The sequence below is a fragment of the Sus scrofa genome, chromosome 9 (assembly GCF_000003025.6).
Source record: "Sus scrofa isolate TJ Tabasco breed Duroc chromosome 9, Sscrofa11.1, whole genome shotgun sequence".
Classification (NCBI taxonomy): Eukaryota; Metazoa; Chordata; class Mammalia; order Artiodactyla; family Suidae; genus Sus; species Sus scrofa.
Genome location: NC_010451.4, coordinates 94786637 through 94812518, shown reverse-complemented (window position 1 = coordinate 94812518; position 25882 = coordinate 94786637). Strand labels below are relative to the sequence as shown.

Below are 25882 nucleotides of genomic sequence, written 5' to 3'. Positions count from 1 at the left end.
CTCTTTCTTCACTCATCCTCCTATTTGTAATCAATTACCTAAACACTTCACTGCGGCCATTAGGTTAAAAATTTTACTTCTGTGTCTATGTTGTTGTTCAGTGTCTATTTTTTTTTTTTTTTACCCAGACTGATGTAAAAGTTTTTTAGCCTATCTGTCAAATTACTTTTATAATAGTCTTCATTCTGCTCCCAGACACATTTTTAGGAAATATAAACCATGCCTGGGTTTTGACTCCCTTTAAAAATTCATCAGTGCTTGGTTTTTGACTATAAGATTCTTTTTAAATTTCCTTTTTATGTTGTAGAGAGTCTTGCTTATCTCTCCTGTCGTGACTACAGATCTGTGACTATCAAATCTTGTAATATTTTTTTTCTTTTTGCTTTCTAGGGCTGCACCTGCAGTATATGGAGGTTTGCAGCCTAGGGGTCAGTCGGAGCTACAACTGCTGGCCTACACTGCAGCAACACAGGATCTGAGCCACATCTACAACCTATACTACAGCTCATGGCAACACTGGATTCTTAACCCAATAAGCGAGGCCATGGATCAAATTCACAATCTCACGGTTCCCAGTCAGATTCATTTCCACTGCAGTATGACGGAAACTCCACAAATCTTATAGTATTGAAAAGTAAGTATTATAGTATTCACAAATGCATGTTTTCATACATATAAGTACTATTTTTTTTGACTGTGCTACTTGATGCCATAGTCTATGACTCACCTGTCAAAATCTGATTCAATTTTTTTATTCCCAGTTCCAAGCTGTTAATATTTTTACACTGATTTATACGTGTTATATTTGCATGTATTTTATTTATTTTTTAATTTTATCACGTGTTTATTTTTTTTTAACTTTATCGGGGTGTAATTGATGTACAGTGCTATGTAGCATCAGGTTCATGGCAAAGTGATCAAGCTGTTAATATTTAACTAAAATGACCAAATTATTTCTTTCTCATGTAGCTGCTATAACAGACATGTTAAAACCTAAGTGGCTTGACAAGACAAAGTTTATTTTTGAATCCCAAGACTTCTTCAAGTAGACTCACCATTCCAGGCTGCTTCTATACTGTAGCTCTGCAGTCTCCATAAGATCTTCCTGGCCCATTACCAATGAAAGAGAGAGAGGGGAGAGGGAAATTGTCTTTTAAGTAACATAGAGTTCATAAGCAGGTGTGTTCATATGGTATCAAACTAACTGCAAGAACTGGTATAAATGTTTGGAAGCACATGGAATATTATTTGCCATTCTTGCTGACTTGTACACTTACAATCCTGTCTGTATTTCTTTACCTTCTTTACCTTGCCTGTGCTTATGTAGTTGCATATGCTACATTATATTACAATTAGGTTGTATTCCAACTGTGCCCCATAACATTTCTCTTTCTCTCACTTCAATATAAACTGCTTTTTTAAAATTTCTTTTTAAGGCCCAACCCATGGCATATGGAAGGGCCCAGGCCGGGGTTCAAATCAGAGCTGTAGCTGGGGCCTGCACCATAGCCACGGCAACAATGTATCCTTAACCCACTGAGAGAGGCTGAGGATTGAACCCACATCCTCACAGAGACAATATTGTGTTCTCAACCCTGAGTCACGCGGGAATTACTAAGCTTTTAGAAAGCAGGTGACGTTCCTATGTATTATTGTCTGTAGAGAATCACATAATGATGTTAGTGGGTGATTATGTTTTCAAAAGGAACTGGTGCATGCAGACTTGATGTTTGGTTATGAGCAGAAACAAATGCACTGAGACAGCTAAATGCATTAAATATATGGGAAACAGCTTATAGAATCTTAGAGTAATGGCTAGGAAGACAGGTATTATGGAGGCTTTTAAATTCTCATATATGAAATCTATGCCAGTGTGCTTGTTGCAAGCTTATTATTGAAAACATAATCAACCTATGAACATAACTTCAGAATAACTGGTGCCACCATTTGTCAGAATTCTATTATTAATGCCAGTGTGACACCCATAATGAACAGATATTATTCTAGTGGGACAATAATATCTCTTCTTCCTTAATAGAGTTCGCCATATTTTTATTGCACTGATGATGTATTTATCTACTGCAATTTTAAGCTTAGTCATTTGTCATGTGTGATACTGTCTTGTATGTCAGAGAGCCTTCTTTTTTTTTTTTTTTTTATTAAAAGCTCAGGTGTCTGGAAGTCACAAAAAAAGATCCCTGCTTGAACATTTCTCAGGGCATGTGGAACGAGAGAATGGTTAGCTCCATGACTTTCTCTCTATGATATTACCAGGCAGTAGCTCTTATCTCCTGACTATATTCTGTGTGACAGTAAGATTTTCTCTTTGTGGGGTGAAGAGCTTTCTGCTTCAGCTTTTCCTAATGCCATTGTAGATAAATCACTTGTTACTGCTGCCAATGCACTCAGAATGAAATGGAGTTCTTGTACCGTTAATCCTTTTAGGGAAATTACTTTTGACCAACACATTTTTAAGGCATTCCATTGCCTTTGGAATGGATAAGCAATGAGATCCTGCTGTATAGCACTGGGAACTATATCTAGTCACCTATGATGGAGGATGATAATGTGAGAAAAAAGAATGTATACAGGTATGTGTAACTGGGTCACCTTGCTGTACAGTAAAAATTGACAGAACAGTGTAAACCAGCTATAATGGAAAAAATAAAAATCATTATAAAAATAAATAAATAAGTAAATAAATATTGTCATATGAAAACTGGCTCCAATAACAACCTGCTAGATTAACAGGAAGCTAATGTCTCTCTCAGTCTTTGCTAATTTGGCCAATATATGGGAGCCTTTGTACATCAACACCTTGAGAGATTGGATGGACTCTCATAATATTCAATTGACCCATCTACTTAGCCATTGTTCCCAAAGCATGCACTTCATGTTAGGGTGTAGAGTGTCTCTGTTGGACTTGAGGTACAGGTGGTTAGTCTCAACATCTGTGCTTCAGAATGAGCCTTCTCATTGACAAACTAAATCTATACCCCGACATTTTTATCCCATCACTGTGAGTTCATTCTTGACATTGTTTCCTTTTCCTACCAGCAGATTTTGGTTGAGCATATATAAATCCATTAAACAGGTGGCCGTTGACACTTTTCTTAGACTGCTCCTGATCATTCACTTCTCTTACTTCCAACTCAAAAGCATTTGCCTTTGTCTAATAACGGATATGAGAGCAATGTTGGTCACCTAAATTGTTATGTTACATTCTTCCATGGGATAATGAGTATAATTTAATTTACATGTTTATAACTAGAGTGATTTTTCATAAATAAATATCCACAGAAATTGGCTTGCTTTTAAAATATGATTCAGGGATCCTAAAAGGTACAGTGTCAGGACAGGAAGTAGATATCATATCTTTCTAGTTATTTCAAACCAAAAAGAAAGACCATAGAGAATTAGGTCTTTCCTTAACCACCACCATGGAATGACTGGAGAGGCTGGAGTCAGGGGACTACTATTGTACTAGTCAGTTCAGTCCAAGGCTCAGCAAGATCCTGTTGCTAACATCTAGGCTATGACAACAGTCTCTTGGCAACAGTTTCCAGAACCTGGAATGCTGGGTCCACCAGTGTAACTGCTCCTAAACACTCAAATCTCCAAGGACATTATTGGAAACAAAAACACTTCACCTCTGTCTTCCAAAAGTAATATGAGTTATCAATTACTAGAACCAAAAACAAATTCATAACTTTGGTGTTAAGGAACTATGAGAAAGTACATTTTGAGTTTCCCAGCCTCCTTAGTGCAAGAAAGTATAGGAAAGTAATTAAAAATTTTTTTTCAGCCAATATAGTAAACAACAACAAAAAATTAAAATGCTGAGTACAGACCAAGTGCATTCAGCACAGGCAAAGAAACTATATAAAAATGAAAAATATTAAGTATAAGAACCATGAAACATGTAAAGGATTATTTTAAATTGAAGCAAGCACATCCTATCTAAAGAGTAATTCAGATTTTTAAAAATGTATACATTTTTATAAAAGCTCCCATTTTAAAGTATATATAGAATGACACCTTAAGAAATAAATCACTAGATTTGGTTCAGGAGTTTTTGTTTCCTTGCCTATGACTTAGATATATTTATAATGGGTTATCAGCAACAGATAGAAAAAAATACTTATTACTGATTTTATTTTCATGATTGAGAAATTTTACTTAAGGTGTGTCTATTGTTGATGTGGATATGTAATGGAAATGTATTCCTTTTTCTTCATCTTGCTTTATTTAACAGTGTGTACTATTTTCCACAAAATTATTGTGATGTTTTGGGGGCTTAACTTGCCATAATGTTTAAGCAAAAATTAATTGTACCTTTTCTCTAACTGATTTTTTTTCTCATTTACAAATATCTATCACATTATGTAGCTAGTTGTTTTCAAGTAAAGAGTAGTATCTGAAAACTGAGACTCAGTGAAATGGCACACAGCAATAGCCTCACACTCTTTTCTCCAAACTATTGTAAAATGTTGGATCCAACTAGGTGAAGTATGTAACAAGATGATCTTTCTACCGCCCTTGTAGTATCTTATCAAGCTTTGGAGGTTGTCAGATGCTGGCAATGTGACTGTGTCACAAATTTTCAGCAAACATTTGACTCATATCATGAATGTTATTAGAACCAGTGACCAAACAGCACATGGTTTGATAGGATATTCCATTACAGAATTTCTGAACCATTCCACTCCTCCAAGGATTTCATTAATTGGATTGATATGTTTCTGTGTGTTTTTTAAATACAGTTCTTAATAATGACAAATGTAATATCAATCAATTTCTTTGGAACAGATAAAGTTTTTTAGTTTTGATGGACACCTGCAATTTTTAGTCTTATACCAAAGCTTGGATCTCGAGCCAAACACAGCTGTTTTGGCAATCATCCCTATACTCATCTCACCTACAAAGATTTGAAACAGATTTTAGATTTGGGTTTTCACCAGGAAATGTCTGCTGAATTGTGCCTTTTCTGATGTGTGACATTGAATCTATCCTTTCTTTCACTTAGAGCGATAAGTAAAGCCTTAAATGAGAGAAAATTGTTGTAATTCAGTATCAATGATTGTAGGAGCATTACTTTGAAAAGAACTCACAGAATTTGCACATCAATTAATCTGTCTATTCATGCATATATTCTTCACTATATCCTATTGTGGGCAAAATCCGGGTTCCTCTGTGGGCAAAGTGTGTCATAGGGCTAAATAAATATAAAGTTTAACATCCAAATTGAGATTTTTTTTTTTAAGAGTGAAATGAAACTTAATTTACAATTATACCAGGATAACAGACATGAACTCTGTCTGTTCCTAGCAAACTCATATGGAAGCATTTCTATGTATTATCCCTATTAGGTTAATAAATATGTTCATGCTTATTTCTAAGCAGATTTCACAATAATCCTGCTTGTATCCAATATTATTGAGGCTCCTTTTTGTGTCCTTTACTTATTTTTCAACTGCCAAAAAATAAAATACTGCCGGGGAAGTTAGGATACTTTTTGTTTGTTGTACTGAAATGTAAATGAGGCCATGAGCTGCTATCCTGAGAACAATTCTTGAGAGAATATCTAAAGGCTTAGTGAGCAAGAGAGGCAAACCTAGAAAAAGTTAGGAAGGGTAAACTAAAAGCAAACTTTATTGTATCAATATATCTGCATTTAGTGTAGCTGAGAACTCTAATAACGAAAATGCAAATGAAAACCACAGGTTGTATGAAGGACTGGAAAATAAAATGTGGATGGATTGAGTCAAATTTATTACCACTACCAGGAAAACAAGTGAAAGTCCAAATATGCCTAATGGTGCATCCAAAAAGTCAATTTTATGCACCTAAGATGGCATCAGGATGGTATTGATTGTATATTTATGTTAGATCCCTTTATATATTGGCAAATTGGCCGGTATCATCATGAGTCATAACAATTCTCATATAACAATAAAATAGACTATTTCGTTTTGAACAGGTCGAATTAAGTTAAACGCTTAGAGATATTACAGCACTTAACATTAACATAAAACTGTGTACTTTTGTGAGAAACAAGGTCATGTTTTCATAATGCTCAAAGAAGCCAAGTAGTAATGCGGTCCATCTGGATTTCTTGAAACTCTACAAGTGTAAACTCCTAGGCATTTTACTGATAGAGAATGGACTGCAGGGTGTTAGTTAAAATGTAGTTAAATGTTCATAAAGCCTTGGTAATCCTGTATTTATAGTACCCAAACATACAGGGACATGCACAGTATCTCAGCTGTTCACAGAACCTTCTGTTAATGGGTTTCTAAATGATTAGTTACAAAAGCAAATTCAATAATTGATTTATAATTATTCTCTCAAGTATACTAGGTTTTTGAATATTAACCTAAACCTCTTATCAAAGCAATTACTACATTCGTTTTCATAACTCTGTTAAATGTAGCCATTGTAATTGAGTATCTAAGAAGCATATTAAGATAAAATTTCCTATCTGAAACATGAGAGATGATAGATGGGATTGTAAATAAGCCTAAGAAAACTCCAGGCATAAGTCCTTATTTCTTGAAAAAAAAAAGGGGGGGGGATATTTTACAAGTCTAACAAGAGTTTGCAGAATTATATTCTCATGGAGAAGAATTGTTCTCTATAATGACCACTATCACCTGAAATGTTGAAATATTTACTCTTCTCTTGGATCTCTTGCTAATTAGATGTTATTAGTGTCCAGAATAAAGCAAATTGCATATCGCTACTTTAACAAACGTATTTTAATGTTATATATAAGGAAATTTTAATAGCCAATCTATTTATTCAAGTCTATCTATCTATGTATATCTGACATCAATCTAAAACCTTACTTGTTACTCATAAAAGAAATGTTTGTCCACATATAATTTTCCAAGATTATCCTTAAAATAAGCAGCCATATTGGCCTATAAATAGTATTCATTTTTGTTGTTGTGTGCTAAAATTTAGATAATGTGATGAAGCATTTTCTGAGCTACTAAGTGTTCTTTATCTTGGTCAAGTAGAGCTAGTTTTCCCTTTCCTTTGTATCCCCATCTTTTTGTGCCTATCAGTATAAAAGAGTGTCCTATTCTTTTTCAGTCAGAACTACTAACCTAATTAGACTGGAAACTTATGGAAGGCAAAAGTGGTCTTCATTTTTCTTTCCTGACTACTCCTTTGCACAATACAACACATGCTAGATACTCAATAAAGCATTTTTTATATTTTAAACTTTTAAAAAATATCCTGAAAAATGCAGGAAAATTGAAAGATGATCCAAGGAATTTCTGTATATCCTCCTCTTGGCTTTCCCTAATGTTAACATAATATTTGCCACAGTGCTTTGGTCAATACTAAACCACTAGCCTTGGTAATTCTATTAATTAAACTAGAGACTTTATTTGGATTTCAACAGTTTTTCCTCTAATGTCTTTTTTTCTGTCCCAAGATCTAATGCAGGATATCACATGATGTTTAGTCATGTCTCCTTGATAATCTTAGGGACATGAGAGTTTCTCACTCTTTTCTTATTTTTCATGACTTTGAAAAATAAAGAATTTTGCTTAGATAAATGAATGAATGACTTTATTGAAAAAACAATCAATCTACCTTATTATAAGTGTACATGTGGAGAGAGTTGTGCAGATGTAAAAAATATGTTTATTCTATGATTGCATTTTAATTGTTTTCTCTTAAAATTTATGATGTATGTTATATAATATAGATTAAATATTGATATTAAAGAAATGTCAAAATAGAGGTAATTTTTTTCTGATTGTAAATTTCAAATGTGCAAATTATTTTCAAAGATGAATGATTAAGAACTTTTTTAAGGAAGAAGAATTAAGGACCAATAGACATATCATGCTGGTGAGACAAAAACAGAAAGGATTAGGGTGAAGATCATCTACTTTGGATTCACAAATAGTTGGATTTTGGCCATTTGTTCACTATGTGATCCTTGGTGAGTTTTTTATTTCTCTAAAACTTAATTTTGTCTTTAGTTAAATAAAGATAATAATGTTACTTACCTCATGGATTTATTGTGAAGATAAAATGATAAAATTAATATACATTATTAAATTTAGCTCTTAATAAATATAATTAGTGAACTCAAAGAGGAGGAAATAGGAAAAGGAGATTAAAAGGAATGATCATTCGAGAATATAAAAAGTCTAAGTAAATCTGAATAAACTAGAAGAGATCTAATTAATAGATAACTAATGGAAAGTTGTGCATACTCTCCCAAGAGGAAAACCTAGACCATTGATTAACTTGTTATCTGTTGGCATTTTTATTTAATATTTATTAAAAAACTATATAGTCATAGCCTTCTTCTATGTTTTACAGTTCCTTTAAAAATTAATTTATCTCAAAGAATTGTATTGTTAATGCAGCACACACTAATGGACATTCCCATTTTTTTTTTAATGCTAGTCCCTGATTTCTAATTTACCCCTCCCCCTGAATTTCCCCTTTAGTAACCATAAGTTATTTTTTATATCTGTGGTTCTATTTCTGTTTTGTATGTAAGTTAATATGTGTCTTTCTTAGATTCCACATATGAGCTATATCATATGATATTTGTATTTGGTTTACTTCATTTAGTATGATAATCTCTAAATCCATTCATGTTGCAGAAAATGGCATTATTCAACTTTTTATGGCTGAGTAATATTCCATTGTGTGTATACATATATATATATATATATATATATATATATATATATATATCTCACATCTTTATCCACTCATCTGTCAATGGACACTTAGGTTGCTTCCACGACTTGGCTATTGTGAATAGTGCTGCAGTGATTGTTGGGATGCACATTTCTTATCAAATTATGATTTTATCCAGATATATGCCCAGAAGTGGGACTGGAGGATTTTAACAGTCTTCTCTAACACTGAGGGGCTCACTAAGAAATAGGCTTTGTCACAACCTCAACAATTGTCTCGTGTACTCCAGGAGCATTCTTCAGTAAATGTTTATATTGTATTATAAGTCACATGTCTTATGTTCCATAAATAAAAAGTACACTACATTAGAGAGATTTTATGGAAAAAATATCTTCTTGGGAAAATGGAAAAGTAATTTTTAAAATCTAAGTTATTTTCATGCTGTTTTAAAAACCTATCTTCACTGTTTAGATGAATCTCAGATCTATTGCTTCTGGCTACGTCTACTTTCAGCAAAAGTAAAGTCCCAGTTTCATGTATAATTTTAATGCTGGATTTTTTTAACTGAATTTGAAAATAATATCTTAACAGGTGTGATTAATAAGAAAGACAAAGTTGAACTGAGGATAGAAAAATCAATTGAAAGTAGTAATACATGAACATTTTTATATTGCTTATATTTAAATTAAAAAAGTTCTCATTTTATTTTATCCCATCTGTGAAATAAGTCAGGAGAATAACATTGAAATAAATATGTAATAGGAAAACTGAACACATATCTATTAATTTAAGGATTTTGTTTTTCAGGAATTTCCTGACAAAGCTGGTACTGGAATCTGAGTTCTCTTGAGTCATCATCCCACTCTCATTCCTTAGGCAATATAAGGAAATCTTTTACCTAAAGTGAATCATCTAAAATGGTATAATTTCTCATTACTGAACGCACACAGAGGTCTCACCAAAAGCCTTTTTCTCCTCCATAGACTAAATTGATTCTCACAAACAACAAGGTATACAAATTTGAAAATGAGATACCCTTCAAATACCAGCATTGTCAATAGAATGGGAAATGTAATCATATCTTTTCTAAGAGCTTATGCAAAAAGAAACTGGAATTTTAATTGTGGACATTTTTAATTGCACAAATATTATAGGTTCACTTACAAAATAAATTATGTAAGCAATCAAATGCATCTTAAGAATGATGAGAAAAAAATGAATACCCAGCATACCACTGAGTGCCATAAGGCATACAAAGGAAGCACAGCCATTATCTCTCCTTCAAGAGCATAGTAATCTTGGAGATATAACACTAATACATATGCAAAACTATTGTTGAATATAAAAAGCTAACCTATCCAAAAAATTATGTATTCATTTGGTTGTTAATATGTCCACACACAGCAATCAGGAAAGGGCCTTGAAAAGACATCAAGATTTGAAAGGCAAGGGAAGAGGAGAGGGTATTCTAACCTAAGGAAAGAACACAAAGTATAATGATGTGGGTGAAAGTTGGGAAATATCAATATTTAGGGATACATCAAAAGGATTTAAAATCTTAGATCTTGAAGGGACTTCAAACATCACACAGCTCAGTCTCTGGTTTTCTCAGTTTGGGATCCTGAGAATGAAAAAGAGGTGACTTGCCAACAATATACAACTTGTTAATGATTCAATTGGTACATGAATCTGGGTCTCTTGATTGTCACAGTCCAGTGCTCTTTTAAATAAACAAGTTAAATTTTACCAGTTCACATTTAATTCAATATGAATGGGACAATTAAAATTACAGACTGGAAACAGGAGATTGCCAAAGAGAAGGCTTGAAGAATATGTTGTTGTAATTATTATTAACCTGTAAGAGTTTAATCATGTTGACTTATCTTCCTGTTTCTGGCAAGAGATAGTATGACCCTCTGAAATCTAATGTGGCCTCTTGAAGTTCTTTGGCATGAAATTACCTAAATACTGCCAGAAATATCAAGAGTGAGACTGTACAGTGACATTTCCACCCCACTTTCAGTGTTAAGATTCAAACACAGTTTGGTTGAAGCTTCAAGAGTGGGATGGAAATCCTATAAAATTGGATTGTGATGATCATTGTACAACTTACAAATGTAATAAATTCATTGAGTAATAAGAAAAGAAAGACAAAATAAAAAAAAGTACCAGACATAGGAGATAAAATGCACACATGTTAGATGGTACTTGTGTCAGAAGGGCAGGGACAGGTTACAAGTTGATGTAGGAATCTGAATCTTTCCTTTATTTTGCTGACCAAAATGTGTGTTGAGGTATAAACTTAAATTAAAAATTATTCCATACACTAAAAGAATGCATAGAATTTAATAGAAAACAAAGATAATTTTCATACTTAGACACTTTAGGGTCTAATACAGTTGAAATAAATCATTCTAATAGAATAAATTAGTTAGACTTATTCAAATTCAATTAAACTATATGAGTTCAATGATTATTTCTTTAGTGAGTATTTCATATGTGCCAGGTACTTTCTAGGTGTTTGTGACACATCAGTGGACAAACGTCAAAAGCCCTGCCTCATGAGATTTCATGACTGGTGGAAATTTATATTTCTAGTTCATCTTCTAAGTGCTAGAAAAAATGCCAAGTAGAAATGGTGGAAAGATGAAACAAAAGGGACCCTCTGTTTACAAGTCTACTATTTTAAAAGAGAAGGCAGGTGGAAAAAATAATTAGGAAACAATAGGTTACCATCTCCAGTTGAAGATTGTATTGTGTCATGTACAGCACAGAGGAGCAAGTGAATGACTGCTGAAGTAGAGGACAGAAATGAATTTGCTAAGAAATAGGCTTTGCATGGGTTGTATTTAGAAAGCAGAGGTCAAGCTGAGTAAAATAAATTTAATACTTTAGCACATGTTTAGAATCAGATGATTTTGAAGTTGAGATGAAAGGTCATTGAAATAACAAGCAAAATTTCTCATAAAATTATACATACTTCTTACTTCCTGTAAAATGGAATATGAACAATTTATTTTTTCCTCCTATGTAATCCTAACAGTTACCGTAATGGAACCCTTTATAAGGAGTATTGATTAATCAGATTTAATAAATGAAAATTAAGAATGTTTTTGCAGAGTTCCCATCATGGCTCAGTGTTTAAGGAACCCGACTAGGAACCATGAGGTTGCAGGTTCGATCCCTGGCCTTGCTCAGTGAGTTAAGGATCTGGCGTTGCCGTGAGCTGTGGGGTGTAGGTCACAGATGCGGCTCAGATCTGGCGGTGCTGTGGCTCTAGCATAGGCTGGCAGTTACAGCTCCGATTAGACCCCTAGCTTGGGAACGTCCATATGCCGTGAGTGAGACCTTAGAAAAAAAAAAAAAAAACAAACAAAAAAAATTTTTTTTGCTCCCATGTAGTAAAATAGTTCATTAAATATGTGAATGAGATAGAAATATTTCATATTAAAAATCTGAGTCTTTGTTGATTACAGTTCATGACTTCTGCATTAAACTTAAGGCACTGAGTGAAATTTACTTGCTATAGTAGCACTAAGTTCAGATGGAATCTGTTCTCATATTAGTTAATTAATTCCCTCTAATCATTTATTATGCCGACTGTAATTTTCATCCAGCCAGACTGAAAAATAGCCAAAGAAACACCCTGTTTAAAAAATTGCTAATGAACACGAGAATCATATCCTCACTTACTTTAACAAGTTGATTCAAATAATTGGAAATTTTCTTATGCTAAAAATGCCAGCTGATTAAATTATATCAATTTTGGCAGCTAAATATGACTTAAAAATAATTTTGGAACTTTGCAAGCCCACCCAGTATTTTGATTTGTTTTCAGTGGAAAACTTTCTTTTTTTTTCTAGTGGAAGATCCAAGATATGTAAATAAAAATAAAGATATCCAGTGACCTTAGGAAACGCCCTTAAATAAAAATAAACATATCAAGTGGCCTTAGAAACCCCTAGCAAGGATGGGGAAAAATGCCCAATGAAAGAGAAAAGAAAGAGAATAAACTTCTAATATCATCTATTGGTGAAGTCTGCTTAAAATTGTACTAATCTGTAAGATTAGCACTATATCTCTAGTTCTCAGTGGAAAGAGGATGGGCTTTAGAGTACGAGTGTAACTGTTTAATAGGAGAGTTGAAAGGCAGAAGCTCATATTAAGAATGGAAATTTTAAAAAGACTTTGAAATAATTTACCAAATCTGTGCATCCTTGAAAGTTAGAATGGAAGGAAATGTACAAACCTGTAAGACTAGAGCAGCTCAAAGTGTTCCAGCCACATGTACTCAAAGTCAAGAGCTCGACTGAGAGAAAGGTAAACCGAGAAGGACCTTAGTGCCTCACATCCTTAGGAGCATGTTTTCCAGGTATCGTTTTTATTCCAAGAAATGCTGTATTTCTTTTTTTACTAGAAAGAAACTCTGGGTGAGGGTAAAAGGGAGATTTATGGGGGAGAATGATTTTGTTTTCTTTTTACATGGTACATCTCAGTTAAAATTTTTCTTTTTCTTACAGTCATTAGAATTATTCTGTGTTTTTACTTAACTTTTCCAAGAATTATTACTCTTTCTTTTTAAAATGGATGAACTAATGTGCAAACCCTTTTGACTTTCTATTGTTTCTCACTGGGGGGCTTTAACAGACACTGCGGCTTGAAGCTCAGTTTTGTGCCTGCCTTAACAGTTGGGTAACTCGGGTCAAATTATCTGCCCTCTCTAACCAGTCTTCTTACTTGCAAACAAGACTTTTGTGAGGATTAAATGAGATAATCTTCTTTAAGCACAGTTAAATTTTCTGTAGGAATTCTAAAATAAATGGAACACTTTAAATGCCCATGATACTCTAGAGATTTGCTTTCTTTTTTTTTTTTTTTTTGAGATAGTTGCTATCTGTGTTATCAAAAAATAAAAAAAAAAACATAAACACAAATAAATATCCAGTCCTGGAGTTCCCATTGAGGCTCAGCATGTTAAGAACCCTACTAGTATCCAGAAGTATGGATGTTCAATCCCTGGCCTCACTCAGTGGGTTAAGGATCCTGCGTTGCTGCAACCTGCATCTTGGATCTGCTGTTGCTATGGTTGTGGTGTATACCAGAATTTGCAATTCCAATTAGACCCCATGCCTGAACATCTTCCATATGCCACAGATGCAGCCCTAAAAAGAAAAGAAAAAAAAAAATCCACTCCTTACTATATACAGTGCTAAGTTTTGTATGAGTTACAGTAATAGAGCACATAAACTCTACCAGAAAAAAAAAACACAGTCATCTAAAATACTGTTATGTAACTTTAAAGATAATTAGCTAGGCTAAAATTTCTGCTGTGTATTGCAGATTTTATTTAGTCACATGCATTATTATACATGGGTAATTTAGCTTGCTATTATCTGGATTTCCGCATGGGATATTGTTTGATAAATATGCATGCCTATGAACCCCTTTAACTTCCATCAATAAACCTCTTTGGATAGAATTCAAAAGAAACCAACCTCATCTGCCCTGTCCCAGATCACAGTGTAGTGAAGCTACCTGGTGCCATATACCCAGGATCCCAACATATATAGAAAGCACTCTTTAGGAAAAGAAGTATTTTCCTAAAAAGTTCTACAAGCTCTTTTGGGTATTATTTTGAACATTCAAGGGAGAGTTTACTGAATAGCACCCTAGTGATTGCTAACATTCCTTCCAGTTCTAAAAATTTCATGAGTCTATGATTCTGTAACTTAGCCTATAAAAATACTCTCCAAGAAATCACATGAACCATTCAGGAAATAATACCACAAGCCCTGTCATATTTGTGCTTCTGCCTTTTGGATAGACTGCTATTTATTTTTATAGTTTTCCTCTCGATGGGCCTAAATAGGAGAGGGAGATATCAAAATATTGTTCTTGTTATTATCAGTTCTTATTTTTTGCAAGCTTGGAATTCATTTAGGGGAAAATCATCAGATTTATTCTGACTATAGTTAGTTTGTGTTGGACCAAAGTTGATAAGTAAAATAAAATACTGGAAACAAACCTTCTAAAAATTTTCCAAACATTAAAAACCTTTGGTTTTCTCTTTTATTTTTTGAGGCATTTTACAAACTGTGACTTGGGTTGGAGTATTTTGTCTCTGTAAATTTGAAAAAGCAGTAAAGGGAAATGAATTTAAATGTATCTGATTTCATGTTTTTAAAGCTAGAGTTCACAACCAAATAATGGAAGGTTAAACATATTGAAGTTTGTGACATCAGCTCCAAGCAGTAATTAATCACATTTGCAAGGCCTAAAAGTGTAATCAGTTATCAAAGATCATTGAACTTTTGGATCAGTGGTAAAAATCATTAAAAATTCTACTTAGCTTTTGAGTTTTTCCTAATAATTTATAGTCATGAAGTGAAAAGCATTCTAAAGGATGCAAAAAATTGTGTACATAGTATTTCTATATTATATACTGTGTATATTCATAAACTGATATTTATGTATATAATATATAGATAATATATTGTATTAATATATATTATATGTTATATATTATGATATATATGCACATATATGATCTTAGTATATATTTCCATATAAAAACCAAACTAAGGCATTGAGATTTTTAGCAAATACCACTTTTTAAAATGTTTTGAAATGAATTTTTTTTGAAGTATAGTTGATTTACAATGTCGTGTTACTTTTAGAGTATTGTGTTAAGTTTTAGGTAAAGTAACCCCTAAAGGTAATCCAGAATATATTCAAAAATTACATATATTCTATATATATATTTTTTGCAGATTCCTTTCCATTCTAGCTTGTTATAAGATATTGAATATTGTTCCCTATATTATACAGTAATTCTTTGTTGTTGATCTATTTTATGTATAGTAGTTTGTGCAGACTCCTAATTTATCCCTCTTCCCTCTTTCCCCTTGGTAACCAGAAATTTGCTTTCTATTTCTATGAGCCTGTTTCTGTTTTGTATATAGGTCACTTGAACTATTTTTTCATGTTTCACATATAAGTGATGCCATATGATACTTGTCTTTCTCTGTGTGAGGTATTTTATTTAGTACAATGTTCTCTATGCCTATCCTTGTTGCCACAAATGGAAATTGCCATCTTTTTAATGGTCGAGTAATATTCTATTGTGTTGGTTTGATTGAATATAATATTTATTGGTCTATTGTAATATTCTATTCTATTGATTTAAGATGTGTATGTGTATATATACCACCTCTTAAACCAGTCATCTGTTGATGAGCTTTTAGGCAGTTTCCATGTCTCGGCTATTATAAATAGCGCTGCTCAGAACATTGAAGTGCATGTATCTTTTTGAATTAGAGAGTTTTTTTGTTTGTTTTCTGGATATATGCCAGCAGGGGATTGTTAGATCTTTTGGTAGATCTATTTTTAGTTTTGTAAGGAATCTTCATACTATTTTTCCCAGTGGCTGCACCAATTTAAATTTCCATTAGCAATGTAGGAAGTTTCCCTTTTCTCCACACTCTCTCTAGCATTTATTATGTGTAGACTTTTTGATGATAGTCATTCTGACAGTATGAGGTGATACTTCATTTTAGTTTTGACTTGCATTTTTCTAATAATTAGTGATGTTGAGCATCTTTTATGTGCCTGTGGCTATCCATATGTCTTCTTTGCATAAATGTCTGTTTAGATTTATACCCCTTTTTTGATTTTTTTATATTGAATTGTATAAGCTCTTTGTATATTTTGGAAATTAAGCCCTTATCAGTTGCAGCATTTGCAAATATTTTCTCCCATTCTGTATGTCATTGTTTTGTTTTGTTGATGATTTCTTTTGCTGTGCAAAAGCTTTTACATTTGATTAGGTGCTATTTGTTGATTTTTGCTTTTATTTCTCTCACTTTGGGACACTGAAGAAAATATTGCTATGATTTATGTCCAAAAATATTTTGTCTAGGTTCTCTTCTAGGGGTTTTGTGGTATTATGTATTATATTTTAGGTCTTTAAACAATTTTGAGTTTATTTTTTATATGGTATGAGGGAGTGTTCTAACTTAATTGATTTACCTGAGACTTTTCAGCTTTCCTAATATCAGTTGCTGAAGAGACTGTCTTTTCTCCATTATATATTCTTGCTTCTTTTGTTGAAGATTAATTAACCCTGACCATAAGTATGTGGGTGTATTTCTGGGCTCTCTGTTTCATTTATCTGAATTTCTGTTTTTGTGCCAATACTGAGTCATTTTGATTACTGTAGCTTTGCAGTATTGTCTGAAGTCTGGGAAGGTTATGCCTCCAGCTTTCTTCTTTTTGTCTCAGGATTGCTTTGGTTCCATATAAATTTTAGGATTATGTGTCTTAGTGCTATGAATCATGTCATGTCGTGGGTAATTTGATAGGGATCACATTAAATCTATAGATTGCTTTGGGTAATAGGGTAATTTTAACAATATTAATTCTTTCAATCCAACAGGATGGGGTATGTTCTATTTCACTGCATCATCTTCGTTTCCTTTATTAATATTTTCTAGTTTTCAGCATATAGGTTTTTCACCTCCTTGGTTTAATATATTTCTGGGTATTTTTTTTTCATTTTAATTTTTTGTTTTTTAGGGCCACACCTGTGGCATACAGAAGTTCCCAGGCTAGGGATCGAATTAGAGCTGCAGCTGCCAGCCTACGTCACAGCTACAGCAATGTGGGATCTGAGCCACATCTGCAACCTAAACCACAGCTCATCGCAACACTGGATCCTTAATGCACTGATCAAGGCCAGGGATCTAATACAGATCCTTATGGATACCAGTTGGGTTTCTTAACCTGCTGAGCTACAATGAAAATTCCAATTCCTAGGAATTTTTAATGCTATTTTAATTTTTTTTTTTGCTTTTTCTTTCTATTTCATTGTTGGTATAAGGAGAATGATTTGTGCGTAAAAGTATTTCATTTTTAAAAATATAAAGCAATTGAATGACTCACAAAAGTCATGAGCCTATCCCTCATAATTCTGAAATAGGTTCAGTTTTTAGGATTGAGAAGTTTCTCAAGCAAATCTAAGGTATATGGTCAACATAAGTCACTTAAGTTTCATCTTATCTCAGACACAAAATTGTAATAATATTATCAGTGGTTTGCCGAAATATCACAAATATATTTATACATTTCTGAGTAATCAAAATTTGAAAGTATTATTAGCAAATATGTAAATTAGAGAGCATAATACCTTAAAATGATAAAAGACTGTGTGCATCATTGCTATGGTGGGGCATTTTGAAATTTTATAAATACAACTCTGAAATTTTCAGAAATATTTCCTTGGAAATAAGGCATTTTGTTCATTTTACTATATGGTATTTATCTAAATTCTTTTGGTAATTTTAAGAGAAATTCATAAAAAATGGTTGAAAGGCATAATATTGATAAAGCTTATTTTTTGCTGGTTTGTTTGTTTTTTTCTATGTCAGGTTAAAATATCAATTCAGATCACATTAGATTAGGACCCTAAAAACTGCTGTAAAGAACATCATTCTACTGCCTTTTATAACACAAAGGGGCTTATCTTGGCATCCAGAAGGAATAATTTTCCTTGGTGGGTAGGAATGTAATGAAAAGCTCATAGGGGCTACACCCATTCTTCCTATCCTTTATTATTTAAAATCTTGGATCATTTTTGGTGTATTTCTCCCCAGTAATGTGGCTTTTCATGCAGAATATGCCCTTTGGGCAGAACAGTTTTATTCATTGTGTGTGAAATTCCAGGAAGAAAGATAGGATGCCATTCTTCATCTTCTCAGATGTCGGTAGTAAATCTGAAAAGTTATATTGGGCTTTCTATTGAATTAGGTATCAAAGTGGTTTTCCTGTTTGGTGCAGCAGGAGTCTGCTGAGGAGAGGCCACGACAGAATCTGGGAAATCAATATAGAGCATTTTGTGTCAAAATTAGTTTCTATCACACCAGAATACATTTTACCCAAAGGAGATGACTGATCGAAGGGAGCAGTGAGGAGAGACATCCTCAGATGCCTGTTTGCATAGACGTATCTCTTTCAGTCTTGATGTTAATTGGCTACACCTACCCTCATGCCCTTTGTACGGAGCTTGCTAAATTGAAAATATCTGTAATTTAATGAGTAACTTTCCCCACCCCATTAGGGGTGACCAAGGTCATTTTCAGAATGTGAAATTTTAATACATATGTTTCTGATTTATTTACAGTTAATTCAGAAGAATGTTGCTGTCTCCAAGCAGTTTTGTGTCCAAGAATGCTGCAGAGAAAAACCAAAGGTCATCCATCTATCTCTTTCCCTTTTGGTGTAGAATTCCTGTCTTGTCTCCACCCTCTTTCATTTCCCCTGATGGAGTTTTAGTAGTCACAAGCTTTCTTTTATTTCCCCAGAGAAAGGTTCTATAATTGAATCATTTCTGTGGTTTCCCTAAAATTTAGCTTTAACTTCTCTGTGGTTTCTTCTATATTCAACCCAATGTACATTTTATTATTATTTTCTCTCTACTACTGTAAGCCACTCTTCCTCTTCTACAGGATAATAGCTGTTAGGATAAGAGCCAGTAGCAGTTTTTGACATTTTCTTTGCAATGTTTCAAATGATTCTGTCAGTCATCAATGAGTACTATTAGACTGAAATGAATGTTAGGTTTTCAAGAGTCTGATATGATTTAAAACTGAATCTATAAGAAAGGTCAGGGGTGGAGGGTGAGGAGTGACTAGGCATAGTTTTGAGGCTGCAACTGCAGATCCATGTAACATTTACACATGCTTCCTTTAACTTAGTATGTAGAGAGTAACTCCTTTTATCTACTCTGACCCATTCCATTAAGTCTACATAGTCAATTGATGTTAGTATCATATTATAGTCTTTCATTAATGTATTAGTGAAAATAAAACTATACTTTTCTTACAGAATTTGTTGTATTCTGTCATATCATCAGCATTTTGTGTATATCCTTACAGCCCTTATACATGTATTACGTCGTAATTTTTAGCTCGTAATCTCTATACAAACAAGACTTTGGCTAAGCCATGTGAATTCTTACTATTTTTTAGAGTTTACAAAAAAGCATTGATACATAGGTAGACAGAGATAATTGTCTTCTGTCTCTCTTCATAATAATTTCGTCTAATAGAGATACAACAGGCATTTTTCTTTATGATTTCATAGATGTGGGAACTGAGATTAAAGAGAGGTCAAGTGACTTATGGAAGAAAACATAACTGACAAGTAACAGAACTAAAATGAATATCTAAACCTTCTGATTCAGTATCCAATCATCATCATCACGATCAACATAAAAATGTTCATCATATGACATATTGAGTTGTGTAAAACTTTGCATAAATGAAATATTCTTCCTACTCTATTACAGTGTTCTCTCCTTGCTCCAGCATCTAATATAATGCCATTAGTAAGGGATAAAGCCAATAAATATTTTTTAATTCTGACCTCTTTTTTATTTTGTTTGTTTGTTTTTTGTCTTTTTGCCATTTCTTGGGCTGCTCCCGCGGCATAGGGGAGGTTCCCAGGCTAGGGGTCAAATTGGAGCTGTAATCACCAGCCTATGCCAGGGCCACAGCAACTCCGGGATCCGAGCCGAGTCTGCGACCTACACCACAGCTCACGGCAATGCCGGATCGTTAACCCACTGAGCAAGGGATCGAACCCGCAACCTCATGGTTCCCAGTCGGATTCGTTAACCACTGCGCCACGACAGGAACTCCCCTGACCTCTTTTTTAGACCTACATCATTTTTAGGTACTTCTGTGGCTTTCCTAAGAAGAAAAAAACTTAGTTCCAAGGTTCTTGGGAAGAATGAATGCATGATTTTTGGAATCATATTATGCAATTGTATGAATTGTATATAGATAGAGGTGTAAAATAAGATGGATAACATATTATTGAGTATCTGCTATGTATTGATTCTCTAAGTTTTAGCCACCTAGGACAATTTGCCTATTTCCCAGTTTCCTTCACAGGTTTTTCTCTACCTCAATTTCAGCTCTATTGAAACCTCATTGTTCTTAGTGGTTCTTTGGGAAAATAATCTTTCCACTTATTTCCAAGTAATTCCAGGTCTAAACCACACTCTAATTATCAATGTGCATGTTTTACTAATTCAGCTTGGCTCCAGATCCCAAGTATAGGATATCTTTTCACCTTTAACTGCCTTCCACTCCCTCCACAACTGCCTCTCATCCATTCATCTCAATTATTTCTGTGAGTCTCATTTCTTCAGCCTTTATCTAGAGGCTTGCTCCTTTTACTATTGAGCAATTTTTATTTTTCAGTTGTTTCTTGAATCTCCTGGTCCCTATCAGTTCACCTCTTGTTGAATCACAGATTTGATAGATAGGAAACGTTATTTATGTTATAAGTAAGGACCAAAGGGATTATAGAAGTTTGATTATCTTGGAATGTCTTTCTTACTGGTTTTATATTTCTGCCTTATCCCCATCTGCTTTTCCTTGACGTGGATTTCTTTTTTTCTCCCTAGCCACAAACTGTCTTCTTCAAATTTCAACAAGTTATGGCCTCTTATAAAGTCATCACTCACAAAGTTACATTTGAGTGACTTGTATATAATTACATTTAAATGATAAGAAAGGGGTGCATATATTCAAAGAATGATTTTGATTAATGTGGCTTAAAAAGGGATTGCCAATATTTGATATCAGAAAATACATTTATGCTTTATCCATTTTTATTAATTATTCTTTTAAGTAATTGGAATATGAGTTTTTATTTTGATTTAAAAATATTAAATAAATAAAATAAATACTAACGATATGAAATATAAATATGAGATTTTTTATTACCATGTCATTTATAATTTTCATATTAAGATGACTGCTTTCACTAGTCCATTAATCATGTTTCAATGCAATTTTTAACAATAAAAAAGAGCTTTTTATGTTTATAGTATATCAATTGTTATTGTTGATGACAATGAATAACAGTTAAGTAAAAATTATTTTTATAGACTAGCTTCATAGGTATTTACTTTAAACATAATGCTTCTAAGTCTGTCCTTCATGATCTGCAAATAAAAAAAAAAATTAGCTTCCCTGCTCATAAATGGTCTATTACTATCAGTGTCAGATTCGTTATATTTTTAAAGTAGTAAAATGTTAATCACCTTGTTTTTGTTAGGTGATATGCTGTTAGAGACTACTGGCACCCACATTTCTCAGAATTTTGTATCTGCATCAAAACCCTCTCAGAGATCATGCACTACTTACTGGAACTGTCATGAAGGATCATCTACTCAGACCCTATTATTTTCCAGATGAGAAAACCTAGGTCCAGAAATGCAAGTTCACAAATTTGCTTAAAGTTACACAATGTTCAGGCACCAGAAGTGGAACTATCCTTCCATGTTCCTTCTGAAATTCCTGAGAAGACTTATAAGGAGTTTTGTGTTTGTTCTGATGCTCCTGCCAGGGTTCTTTACTGATTTGCAGTGCTTAGAATTTGAGGATAAGCAATTTAGGGTTTTTCCACAGTTGACCTTTTGTCCCTACTATAACTTCTGATTTTCCATTGTTGTTTTTAAAATGGTTGTGTCCATAGGCAGAATAACAGTCCCTTGAAGGTGACCTGGATCTTGTGACTGTATTGCGTGATATGACAAAGGAGAATTAAAGATTCAGGTGAAAGTAAGATCGCAAGTTATCTGACCTTCACTAAAGAGTATTCCTGATTATCCAGGTGGGCACAATGTAATCACCAAGGTACACTGTGGAAGGGGGTGGGGTTAGAACAGAAGAGTCAGTATCAGAGTGAGCAGGTGTGAGGGCATGGCTGGCAATTGCTAGCTTTGAAGATGGAGGAAGGAAGCCACAATCCAAGCAATGTTGCCAGCCTCTAAGAAGGAGCTCAGCCCTGATAGCACCTTGACACCCCATGAGACCTATTTTGGATTGCTAGCCTCCAGAACTGTAAGATACACAATTTTTGTTGTTTTAAGCCGCTTGGTTTGTGGTAGTTTGTTAAAGCAATGATAGGAAATTAATACAGGTGGAAATCCTTCTTAGCTGTTAAATTTTGAAAATCTGATTGATGGAAATTGAGCCACTGGTAAAGTATTCCAAGGGGTCTCTCTCACTTGTGCTTTTGGTAGTTTTTTTTTTTTTTTTTTTTTTTTTTTTTTTTTTTTTTTTTTTTTTTTTTGTCTTTTTGTTGTTGTTGTTGCTATTTCCTGGGCCGCTCCCGCGGCATATGGAGGCTCCCAGGCCAGGGGTTGAATCGGAGCTGTAGCCACCGGCCTATGCCAGAGCCACAGCAACGCGGGATCCGAGCCGCGTCTGCGACCTACACCACAGCTCACGGCAACGCCGGATCGTTAACCCACTGAGCAAGGGCAGGGACCGAACCCGCAACCTCATGGTTCCTAGTCGGATTCGTTAACCACTGCGCCACGACGGGAACTCCTGGTAGTTTTTTTAAAAAAAAACCACTGTTGCTTGATGGACACACAATGTATATGTTGTAATTGTATTTGTGTAGTTTAAGCATGGAGTCTCTGGGGGTGTTCTGGTACTCTGCTGGTGCAGGATAATTTCATACAGCTGGGACTGCAGTTTTCCTAGCCCTCAGATAATTGGAGTATGGGGACCAGAGCATCATGGAGTTTTTAATGTAAAGAAAAACTGGGCTTTGATGAGTTTTCTATGTGCTGTTGATGTGATCTGCCTGACCTCATTTCCTTCATCTGTGAATTGAGTATAGTAACATCACACTAATGTTGCCCAATTAAGCTACGTAATACACGTGCAATGCCTTATACAGAAACTGATATATAATAAACTTTAAAACCAATACTTAGTTGTACTTAGAGCCCTGGAACAGAGAATCCAGATTATTCTTACCTGGGTACATAGACTTTCTAAGGAAAATAAAAAAGGCCATTCTATTACAAAGCCATTTTTTTTTCTCTCTTACTATAAAATGATGGTAAAAGCCATGATTTGTCTTGCTTTTTTTAATCCTAAAGCTTTTACTCTTTCTCCTTTCTATGTTTACAATACATCAGTATAAAGATGTGTGTAATTATCTTCCTTCGTATTCCATAGTTAAAGTGAAAATGAACTTATAGAAATTTTTGTTCCTCTTTGGAAAGAGAAACTAAATCAATTCTGATTTATAGGATCATTAGGGAGTACAATTAAGTACTTCAAGATGGTATTGCTGCAAGTTCTAAATTTTCGAAGCCAGTATTTTGATGTCAGAAACAAGTATGATTTAATCAGGAGTTTTCTTGTTGCTGTTTACTTTAATGAAGTTCTTGATGGAATGTTTCCAGCCAGTGTCAATAGATATCAAACCTCTAACATAAGCAGTGTGTAATAAGTAACTTCAGTTTGGCTCATTGAGCATGCACAAGTCCTAGCATGATTTCCATTAAGGAAAAATAAGGAGTTGGTTTTGTAGATGTCAGGTCATGCCCTAGTTTTCTTTCTGCTATTCTCTTAAGTTCTCCAGTGAGATATAAATCAACATGTTGAATTCCCACCAACTCTTGTGTTAGAGACACCCGGCAACACAAACAGTACTCTTTTTCCACCCAAGATACTGAGATTATTTCCTAAACTGAAAAAGGATTCACTCACTTCTCTGCTCAACCACAATCCACATCAGCCAAAAACCTGCCTCCAGGTCCATTTGACATGCTGGGGAATTTCAGTGTAGCTTATTCAGTTGTTAGTTCTTAATAGCCTAACGAGTTTAATGGTTGCATATTTTTAACTGCCAACTATCTTCTAGACTTTTCTGAAAAGTCTAATTAGCTTTCTTATTGGTAATTCTGTAACATTTTTCTTCTTTTAAAAAAAAAATTGGATTGCTTCATGAATTTGCATGTTACCCTTGCACAGGGGCCATGCTAATTTTCTCTGTATCATTCCAATTTTAGTATATGTGCTGCCAAAGCAAGTGCTCCTTCTGATTTTTGAACTTATGGGATTTAATGTTTTTATCCACCTGAGATGTTGAAGCAGTTGAAGGAAACACTGGGTGAGAAAAGGAATGTGAAACTGTAAAGCTATAATTAGTAGTAGCACTATTACATCTTTGACGTGCTTTAAGATAGAGATTAAAGGCATATATAAAGTAGATCCTCACAAATAAAAGTCCAATAATAATATTTTAATTATAGTGATTGCCTTATAACAATTAAACATTATGCATTATTTTGCTGATCTTTGTAATTTTTATTAGGATAAAGCTATACACATTTGTTAAAGAGGTATTTTTACTTTTTCTTTCTCTCTCTTTTTCTCTCTTAGTCATTATATACATGCCTGGGTTTATGAAAGAGTAAGAATATGAAAGGAATGGGATAGAACATGATGGAAGATAACATAACAAAAAGAATGTATATATATGTATGACTGCGTCACTTTTTGTACAACAGAAATTGGCACAACATTTTAAGTCAACTATACTTGAATAAAAACTATAATTAAAAATGAGTAATAAATAATATTAGTATGCCCAAATTAAAGATATTAAATGTCTTAAAAAATAAAAACGTTTGGAATTTCCTTTGCAAAAAAAATTGTGAAGCTCTATATTGTACACCTGTAGCAAACAATATTGAACAGCAACTATATTTCAGTTAAAGATTTAAAAAAGGGTTTCTCAGAAACACTTCATAGATTTTCATTTACACTCCACCCTATTAGATATTTATCATATACTGACATCTAATAGCAAAGGAGGGGAAGAACAACAATACTTAGATGAGCTGACTACTCTCCAGGTCAAAAATGTGTTGTTAATGAGGAAGAGTGTAGGAATGGGTATCGTGAGGTCACGGTTTCTGCCACATGTCCCCCAAATCACATGGTTACTGCTAATGCTCTGCAAAAATGTGAAGCATACTCAGGAAGTCTCAGAAATGAAGTGAAGAAAGTTAATGTATTCTCCATGGAGCTAACTTTTAGATACTATTTATTAGATATTACATATCAGTGGATGTTGTGGTAGAGAAGAAATTTGAATAAAATTGCCTCAGTATTTCCTATTAACTCATTTTCCATAAACCATCACAGAAAATTCAGGGTAACTTGTTTTGTTCATAATGAAATTCAGACTGTGAGAAATTTGTTTAAGTCTTAAAAGTTTTTACTTTTACTAAATATAGTTTTAAAGAAATATTTAAAATATTAGAAAAGGCTAAAAATTCTCTGTGGACACTAATAACTTTAAAGGAAAGAACTTTTATCAC

At 33.7% G+C, this 25882-nt stretch overlaps 1 long non-coding RNA gene across 1 annotated transcript in view; it reads left to right on the top strand.

Moving 5' to 3' along the window:
- LOC106504979 overlaps nucleotides 1–19562 on the top strand; it is a 55255-nt gene extending 35693 nt beyond the window's left edge. The window contains exons 2-3 of the long non-coding RNA XR_002335880.1: nucleotides 7834–7963; nucleotides 18857–19562. This is a non-coding gene — a long non-coding RNA (uncharacterized LOC106504979). The remainder of the gene's footprint in view (nucleotides 1–7833; nucleotides 7964–18856) is intronic.